The 10,108-nt window shown below is 36.9% G+C and overlaps 1 pseudogene; it reads left to right on the top strand.

Annotated features, from left to right (window-relative positions):
* The first annotated feature begins 4,960 nt into the window (after nt 1-4,960).
* LOC132050184 (trimethyltridecatetraene synthase-like) lies at nt 4,961-7,322 on the top strand (annotated as a pseudogene).
* The last annotated feature ends 2,786 nt before the right edge of the window (nt 7,323-10,108 follow it).

Raw genomic sequence — 10,108 nt, 5'->3', positions numbered from 1 at the left:
AAAGAGGAAGAAGAAGAAGAGGCTCGTGGATGACCGACTGAGGATTAGGTGGGGGAGTTTGACTTTGTCTAGTGCCTTAGAGATGGGGGAGAAGTTGATAGCTATGGGAGCGTGGGATAGTAGGGGGATGCGAGCAGTATGTGGGATAGGACGTCCAGTTGCATTAGGGAAGCAGCTAGAGAGGTACTGGGGTTTTAAGAGGTTGTCGTGGTGGGCACCGAGGGGATTGGTAATGGAATAGAGAAGTCCAAGGGAAGGCGAAAGCAAAGAAACAGGCGTATGCAAAGTTGATAGACAGCAAGGATGATGAAGAGAAGTAGACGAACAGGGAAAATTATAAGATGGCGAGAAAGGAGGCGAAGTTGGCAGTTTCGGCGGCAAAAAGGGCGGCCTTTGAACGCCATTATGCAGAATTAGAGGACAGAGGTAGGGATAAGAAGTTGTTCAGGCTTGCCAAAGTGAGAGAAAGGAAGGAATGCGATCTGGATCAAGTGAGTGCATCAAGGACTAGGATGGAAAAGTACTGGTAGAGGAAGCTACTGCATTAGACAGAGATGGCAGTCATACTTTCATAAACTCTTGAATGAAGAAGGGGACAGAGACATTGTGTTGGGAAATTGGGAGTACTCTGATAAGCATCGCGACTTTGGATATTGTAGGAGTATAATGGTTGAGGAGGTTAAGGGAGTTGTTCATAAGATGCGCATGGGAAGAATATTTGGTTTGACGAGATTCTGGGGAATTTTGGAAGAGTGCGGCGGGGTAGGCTTGGAGTGGGCATTTGGGTTGTTTAATGTCATTTTCAAGACGGCGAAGATGCCGAAGAATGGAGGTGGAGTACTGATGATTCTACTTGTATAAAAATAAGGGTGACATTCAATGCAAGCACGGCTATAGAGGTATCAAGCTGCTAAGTCACACTATGAAATTGTGGGAAAGGGTGGTGGAGATGAGGGTGAGGAGAGGGGTGTCTATTTCAGAGAACCAGTTCGGATTCATGCCAGGGCGCTCGACTACAGAAGCCATTCATATTGTAAGGAGATTGGTGGAGAAGTATAAGGAGCGAAAGAGGGACTTGCATATGGTATTCATCGACCTAGAAAAGGCTTATGACAAAGTGCCAAAAGAGGTTCTATGGAGATACTTGGAGGCTAAAGGTGTACTTGTGGTGTACATTAGAGCTATAAAGGACATGTATGATGGAGCCAAGACCAGGGTAAGGAAAGTAGGAGGAGACTCGGAGCACTTCCCTGTTCTGATGGGGTTGCATCAGGGATCAGCTCTTAGCCCATTTTTATTTGCCTTGGTGATGGATGGATTGACACGACAAATACAAGGTGAGTTTCCTTGGTGTATGTTGTTCGCGGATGACATAGCCTTGATTGACGAGACTCGCAGCGGAGTAACGCTAAGCTGGAGGGCTGGAGACAGAAGTTGGAGTCTAAAGGATTTAAGTTGAGTAGGACCAAACAGAATACTTGGAGTGCATGTTCAGTGGCATACCACATGAGGCTGACGAGGAAGTGAGGCTTGGTACCCAAGCCATCCAAAAGAAAGGAAGTTTTAAGTATCTTGGGTCTATTATACAGGGAGATATGGGGATATCGACGATGATGTTTCACATCGTATTGGTGCAAGGTGGATGAAATGGAGGCTGTTCGGGAGTCTTTGTGTGACAAGAAAGTGCCACCAAGTCTTAAAGGCAAGTTCTACAAAGTGGTGTATGTGTAGGCACACTAGGAGGGATAGGATTAGGAATGAAGATATTCAGGATAAGGTGGGAGTGTCATTGGTGGAGGACAAGATGCGGGAAGCGAGGCTGAGATGGTTTAGGCATGTGAAAAGGAAAGACACAGATGCCCCAGTACAGTGAGAGGTTGGCTATGGAGGGTTTCAGGAGAGGTAGAGATAGGCCAAAGAAGTATTGGGGAGAGGTGATTAGACAGGACATGGAACAGTTTCAGCTTACCAAGGACATGATCTTAGATAGGAGGTTGTGGAGGATTCAAATTAGGATAGAAGGCTAGGAGGTAGTGTCGCTTATTCTTTCGTCCTAGTAGTTGTAGTTTTGCTCGTTCGTTTATTGCCATTTTGATTTTACCACTTTATATTTGTTGGGTCTTGTACTTCGATTATCTTATTTATCTATGGTAGCTACTGCTCCTTTCTTTCCTAACTGTTTTATCATGACTTTCTCGCTTTTGTTATTTCTCGTTTCCATATTGTTTTGATATGCTCGTCCCTATCTGACCTTTTTGTCTTGTTCTCTCTTGAGTCGAGGGCTTTCGGAAACAGCCTTCCTATCTTTTAAGGTGGGGGTAAGGTTTGCGTACACTCTACCCTCCCCAAACCCCACATTGTTGGATTATCTAGACTATGGGTAAGATAAATTTATGACCAATTTCCAATTTTACCCTTGGGGTTCGGGTTTGATTTTTTTAGGTTCCGAATCAAAGTATAGCAATATGGGTATTGTTGGATTCGTGTGACCTCATAGAACACTATTTTGACCATGTTGAACTTGATTTCACAATAAAATTATCATTTTGACATTCAGGATTTGGAACGGGTTTTAGGTTGACTTTTTGAACCCGAATCCTTCTAATAGCAATATGGATATCTGTAGAATGGTATTTTAACGTAGACTTCATAATTGATAGACTTTGACCATTCGGAAGAACTTCAGAAGGAGAAGGCTTTGGCTTTAGGGTTCGTGGCTCCTATTCGGCCTTGAGGTAGGTTACGATTTACTTCGTTAGACTCTGATTGGAGGGCATATATAGCTTATAAATTTTGAGGCGTATTGGGCGTGCAGAGGGGATCCCACCTTGGTGACTGTGATGAGCACTTGGGTGGGTACCAGTGTAACTGTGTGGAATGTTATTGTAAATAGTGATTTGAGATGGGGAATGCATATTTAGGCCTTCGGGCATGGTTGTGGTGATAAATCCACCAGGTTGGTATGATTTCTGCTTATATGGGCCATGAGTCACATGTTGATGAATACTTGCAACTATTTGATGTCATTTACCTCATCATTCCATGACTCGTATGAAATGTGAAAGAATGATCCATGTTGGTACTTGTGTTGAAATTACTGAGATTCCATGATATATATGCTTATACACTCATACATTTATGACATATAGCACTTGATATATTGCATATGCATTTATTCATACATAATTGATGGATAAGTTGTGGAAGATGTAAGATTGAGGTTTCCTAATTGTGAAGATATATGGGATCGGGTTGTATGCCGCAACATATATAATCTATGGATTAGGTTACATGTCGCAATATGGGATCGGGTTGCATGCCTCAACAGGGTATATGGACCTCGCGAATTCCCCATGGGTCATGACTAGACAGAATAACCGCTAGCATGTGTGTACCAGGTTTGCTATTGACTAATGCATTGCATTCACGCATTCATATATCAATGTCTCATTTTCCTTATAAGATACGTGCCTCCCTGTTTTAGTGTGAAATATGACCTGAGGGGCATAGTTTGTGAAACTAAGTTTAATTGAAGCATTTAGTGTTTAACTCGATCTTTATATTTTGTATATGTGTTGCCTTTGTTTTCGGCCTGTGATACTTACGAGTACTAGAGGTTGTACTCATACTACACTTGTTGCGCTTTCTTTTGGGTGCAAATACACTCTGTGTTCAAGTTTCGGGCCTCACATCTGATCCCGAGGTGGTCCACTTGGAGAATTCAGGGTGAGCTTCCAGACATTCAGCAGCCTTAGATCTTCCCCTATCTTTACTTCTGTCTATTTCTTTCTAAGACAGTGTATTTTCCAATTTGAGACTTTGCAATGTATTAGAAGCTCTTGTAAGAGTTTAGACCAGGTTTTGGGGTTGTAAATACTTCCGCAATGATTTATATTATTAAGACTGCTAATGGAATACTTTATTTTGTTGACTCCCGCATTTTACTCCTTTAAAAATGATTAATTAATTGGGGATGGTAAGACTACCGGTGGGTATGTGTAGGTGTCATCATGATCCGTGAAATGGGTCGTGACATGCAATTTGGTTTTCCTACTTTCAGTAGGGAAGTCATTTTCCTCATTTTTAAGGAACTTGTTTTCCTAGAGAAAATGTTTTTCAAAAATTTTGATCAACCGAAAATGAAAAAATTGAAAAATATTTTGGGCAATTTGCTCAACTGCCCCTATCTTGGGGTGGTCTTTAATTTTTGCCTCTCAAATCACTGGTCTTTAGTTTTTGCCCTTCGGCACTTTAAGTAATTAAAAAGTGGCCGAAAATACCCCTGGCATTCTGGGTTCGAACCCTAGCAGTGTAAAATAAAAACAATTTCGCAGGGCAAGGCTTCATAGAAACTATGCCTATTCGGGCAAAGTTACATAGAAACCATGCCTTGTCCGGCTTAGTTCGGTAGAAATTAAGTTATCCTACATAACAATGCCTAGAATCTCTGGTTTCGTAGACCAGTGAATAAGGCTACTTTGGCCGACAAATTTTCATTAAATGAGAATTTGGGGCAAAAGTTAAATACCAGCGATTTGAGGGGAAAAAATATGAAGGGCAATCCACACAAAAACTTGAAATGTTTTCCTTCATACCGAACACACCTTTGATGTGTGTTATAATAAAATAACAATTATAAAAAAGAAAAAAAGCGGTATTAAAAAGAATTCATACTATTTATAATTCTAATGAATTTAAGTTACTAGCTATAATAAGGTATATCATAATTTAAACTATAAGTAAAACATCTAGTCTAGGTATATATAAAAGAAAAGGTATTATATAGAGGGGGAAACTGAAAATAGTAAGGGCAGAATAGACATTGTGTAGAATAAATACGGAGAATGTCAATTGATTATAATTGAAGAAAACAATTAATTTTTAAAAGCAAAGTTAAGAATGTAAATAACTCTCCCCGGTGCATAGAAGAGCAAAGTTGAGAATGTAAATAGCTTTCACCCGTGCATAGAAGAGCAAAGTTGAGAAAGTAAATAACGTTCACCCTGTGCATAAAAGTTAAGCTCAATATTTAGTAGGCCTTAAGAAAGAATGCTTACTTTTCAAAAGTGGCATATAAGAGTTCCAAACAATTTAAACCCTATTTTGTTTGATTTTTCAAGCCTTTACATACGCTAGGTTGCCCTATAAATTCTCAAGCTATCTTTCTTGAATTGTTCCCGAGTCAACTGCAATCATCCATTATCAATGATGGAGATATCTTGGTTTTTCATAGCCTTGGCATGGCTACTAGCATTAGCTATTCTCTCAAAAAATTTCAACCATCCCAAAAGGAAACCACCACCAGGTCCAAGGCCATGGCCAATTATTGGCAATTTGAACCTTATTGGTTCACTCCCACATAAGTCTTTGCCCCATCTTTCACAAAAATATGGAGATTTAATGCTCCTAAAGTTCGGTTCCAAGCCTGTTTTGATAGTGTCATCTCCAGAAATGGCAAAAGAGATACTGAAAACACATGATGCTATCTTTGCTTCACGCCCTGCATTAGCTGCTGGTAAGTACACTAGCTATAACTACTCAGACATGACATGGGCACCTTACGGTGCATACTGGCGTCAAGCTAGAAAAATCTATCTAACTGAGATATTTAATCCCAGGAGGCTTGATTCATTAGAGAATATTCGTGTTGAGGAAAGACGAACTTTGATTTCTCGTCTTTCTGTTCTATCAGGAAAGCCAGTGTTTCTCAGAGACCATTTACCTAAATTTACACTTCGCACAGTAAGTAGGTTGGTTATGAGTGGAAAGTACTGTAGTGATCATGAGTCAAACTCAGATGCTTCAATACTAACACTGGAAAAATTGCAATGTATGCTAGATGAGTGGTTTCTTCTTGGTGGGGTGATTAATATTGGGGATTGGGGATTGGGTACCTTGGCTTAGTTGGTTCGACTTGCAAGGGTACGTAAAGCGAATGAAGGCATTAGAAAAGAATTTAACAGAATTTTACAAATATGTACTTGAAGATCACAAGGCAAAGATGCAAGAAGAGGAAGATTATGTTCCAAAGGACATGGTTGATGTTCTGTTGCGCCATGCTGATGACCCTAATCTTGAAGTTAAGCTTACTACTGATCGCCTGATGGGATTAATACATGTAAGTTTACTTATTTTTCTAACACTAGAATAAGATTTCATCACAATATCTGTTGATTTTTTAAAAGATGGTGCAACATAGAGGTTGAAAGTATTGATTGAAAATGTCTCTCAATAATTTAATAAGCATAAAGGACTTTAAATTGCTAACTTGAAAACATAATCTGCAGAAAATCTGCATTAAAAAAAAAATACTGACATATCTCAACAAAGTTATCTAACTAATAAATTTAAATTCAAATTTAAACAAAGTCTCCTTCTACAACTAAATTACTTATTATTCCTATCTGCAGTAACAAAAGCAATTTTCAACAATATCAATGAAGATAGATAGATCATTTTCCATGTTTTTAATACTTGGCGTTTTTCGTTATCAATGCCAGAATTTGTTAGCTGGTGCAACAGATACTGCAGCAGCAACAATAGAATGGGCATTTCAAGAACTTTTGAGGAGACCAAACATCATCGACAAGGCACAACAAGAACTTAACAGAGCCATTGGAAAACAAAGATGGGTAGAAGAAGAGGACTTCTCTCAGCTACCTTATATAGATGCCATAATCAAAGAGACATTTAGACTGCAACCATTATGTGCATTGCTTCCTCCCCATTACTCCATTGAGGATATCAATCTTGCTGGTTATGACATACCAAAAGGGACAACTGTTTATGTAAACGCGTGGTCTTTAGGAAGAAATCCAAAGTATTGGGACAGCCCGGAAGAGTTCATTCCTGAAAGGTTCATAGAAAATAACATAGACATGAAAGAGCAAAACTTCACACTGTTGCCATTTGGTTCTGGAAGAAGGAAGTGTCCTGGATATAGCCTTGGTATTAAGATTGTTCGGACAACGATGGCTAACTTGTTGCATGGATTCAATTGGAAATTAGCAGGAGATATGAAGCCGGAAGATATAAGCATGGAGGAGATTTATGGATTGACTACACACCCGAAAAAGCCGATATCTATGATCATGGAACCCAGACTCTCCCACCATCTTTATTAGTACTTTGTTCAGTTTCTATCAATCTGATCAGTTTAATTTGTCTGCTAGCATTAAAAACTCTACTATTTGACGTACAAAGCAGCAGTTCTTAAAGTTACGTCATAAGAATAACCTAGAAGCATATGGCCATTTCGTATGAGGAGCCTTGAATATTTCCAAGTAATGATGAAATAAACAAATAATAATAGAATAACTTTACTGGAATGTGTTTGTGTGAGTCCTCTATCTTCGTCGAACCAAACAATAATTATGGACCCCCGTGTCTTTTGTCTACATTTGTGTGCATCTTTTAATCATCTAAAAAGAGAATGGCAATTTTCTTCTGGCAACAGCGATGTTTAGGCAACGTGCGTTGCTGGTTTAATCCGGAGTACCAAAAAATCATGATTTGTTAAATTTGTCATATATTCGACTTTGTTACAAAAAATTTACCGTCGCAATTTTCAGCTTGTTTGGATGGTTGTTATCCATTGTATTGTTTTATTTTACCTACAACGTTTATTTGATTGTTACAAGGAAGTGACTCATTTTATGTAACCACGACTTAGTGTGGTTGGATCATTAAGTCATGTCTCTTTCTCATCATCGCCCTTAATTATTTCATAATTTAGTTTTTTTCTCTTATCCTATTTAAGTCCACTATGCATCTCCATCTCAAATTTCTAGTTCGTTTGCGGCTACCTCTTTCTTTATATCCCTTTTATCATTCTCCATTTCGTTAATTTTTCATTTTATGCGAAGAATTCTTTTTGCTTATTTTATTTGACCATTTTGTTTTCTATTGATTTCGTTAGGAATTGCATGAGTTTAACAGCTAAAATATTTACAAGGTATATAATTTGTGATAGCTGAGGGTTTCTGCTTGTATTCTCCTCCTCATAAAACCTCCAAGGTTACGTATACTAAAACCTCCAAGACCCATTATGTTGGATTTCAGTGGTTATGTTATTGTTGTTGTTGTATATAATTTGTGATAAATTAAGAAAAGGGAAAAGGGTCATAAATATCATCGATTCTGATTTTGGGTCATTTATCTTTCTGTCGTTATGAAAGTTAACAAATATCCCCGCCGTTTGACGAAATCTCAAAATTGATTAAATAATATAAAAAAAAAAAAAAAAAAAAGCACAAAAATAACATTTTCTCTCCTATTTTACCCGCCCCTGCCATTTAACTTTGAAAGAAGAGATATTTAAGATACTCAAAGAGATGGATTTTGCTTCAAATGAAGTAAAAAAAAAAAAAAAAAATTAAAAAAAAAATCAGAAAACTTAACGACCCAACAACAAGCCCCAAATTACACAGCAAATTTTTGAGAAGAGAGTGATAGCTCAACGACTAATCTAAAACCTAAATAGAATAATTTGTTTGATCTTTTTTTGGTGCCAAAAAGAAGACCCACTTAGTACTGTTTTAGGAGGCGGGTCGGGTAATATATACAAGTGGGTTATTTTTTGTGAAATCGAGTTATTTGAATTAATTTGGGGATTTCCATCAAATGGTGGTTATATTTGTTAACTTTCATAATGGCAAAATCATAAATGACCCAAAATTAACGGAGAATATTTTTAGCCATTAAAAGAAAGTAAAAGATATTTTTGACCCTTTTCCCTTAAATAAAAAAAGTTGTCTTAAAATATTTTTATAATAATTGTTAATAAATCTGATATGGTATTTTAGCAAACTTATTAGTCATTATACCATGTGATACAGTCAAATCAAGTAACCCACGACAAATAATACAATCTATTTAAATATTAAATTCATAATATTATACATTACAATACACATACATTATGAAGCGTCGGGTAACAATCATCTGGACAAGTTCTTAACATAATATATTCTGTTTTCTCTCTTTTGAGAAAATTAGCTAATTTTGGAACACTTAGTCCCATTATATTATTGAACCTTAGAGATTCATTGTCCATCGTTGGAGTCATCTTCTAATCTAGACTTCCGGTTCCAAATTAATCAAACATTTACAAATATAAATTATTAAAAGAGAAGCTTAACCAAAGAGTAACATTTCCAAGATGAGTTAATACATTAAATTTCTCCCAAATTATTACCGTTTTACAAGTCTCATATATAATTAATTTTTGGGTGTTCACAGAACGGATAAACTACATTATTGTCATATTAAATACCCCCCCCCTAAAATTCTCTGTGGCGGAGAAAAAAGTTTCGGTCCCTGAGAAGCGTCTGAAAGCTTAAAATTTCCTCCAAGTAGAATGGCCAACAACTAATCAGCCCTAAAAAATATATTTTCCTAGTAATTCCTTATTATTAATTATATTCTTCTCATAAATTTCTTAATTCTTATATATCTCTTCTCATTTATTTTATTTTATTTTATTTCTATCTTTTTTGGATGAATTCATCTTGTTTTGTCGTTGCCCAACAACTAATTAGCTACTCAACTTCTTCTCTGGTTTATTTACACAAATTCAGCAAGCATGGAGATAAAAAGTCATAATTCTGAAAAAAGCTAAGAAAAAGAGTAAAAGAATCTGTTGAAACGGACCCTTTCACGGTGAAATTGAAGGGGATGAACCTTAGTAATCATCCACCTTTGATAGTAACATGTTATAAAGATTCACTCATGACTTATAGACTTGAGGCTAGGGCAAAAGATAAAGAGTCAGAGCTGGTCTTTATTTTTATAGTGTTTTAATTTGTTTTGTACAATTAGGGGTTTTTTGATTCTTCCTTTTAAAATTTTAGAGTCAAAATTAGCTAGTGAAAATTATTTCCAAGTGGCCAAAAAAAAAAGAAGTTAATTACACGTGTATGGTTACATGACACATTTAAAGGAGACTTTTGGAGAGTGAAACTCACAAAGGGGGTATTTTAATATGAAAATAATACACCCTCCGTTTCTAATTAAATGGTGCTTTACACTTTTCATTTTGTTTCAAATAAGTGGTGCTTTAGGATTTCAAGAACAAAATTAATCTTATTCTTCCAAAATTAACCTTATT

Source organism: Lycium ferocissimum, chromosome 3, assembly GCF_029784015.1.
Source record: "Lycium ferocissimum isolate CSIRO_LF1 chromosome 3, AGI_CSIRO_Lferr_CH_V1, whole genome shotgun sequence".
Taxonomy (NCBI): domain Eukaryota; kingdom Viridiplantae; phylum Streptophyta; class Magnoliopsida; order Solanales; family Solanaceae; genus Lycium; species Lycium ferocissimum.
The sequence above is the reverse complement of the archived record's forward strand: the minus strand, read 5'-3'. Positions and strand labels throughout refer to the sequence as shown.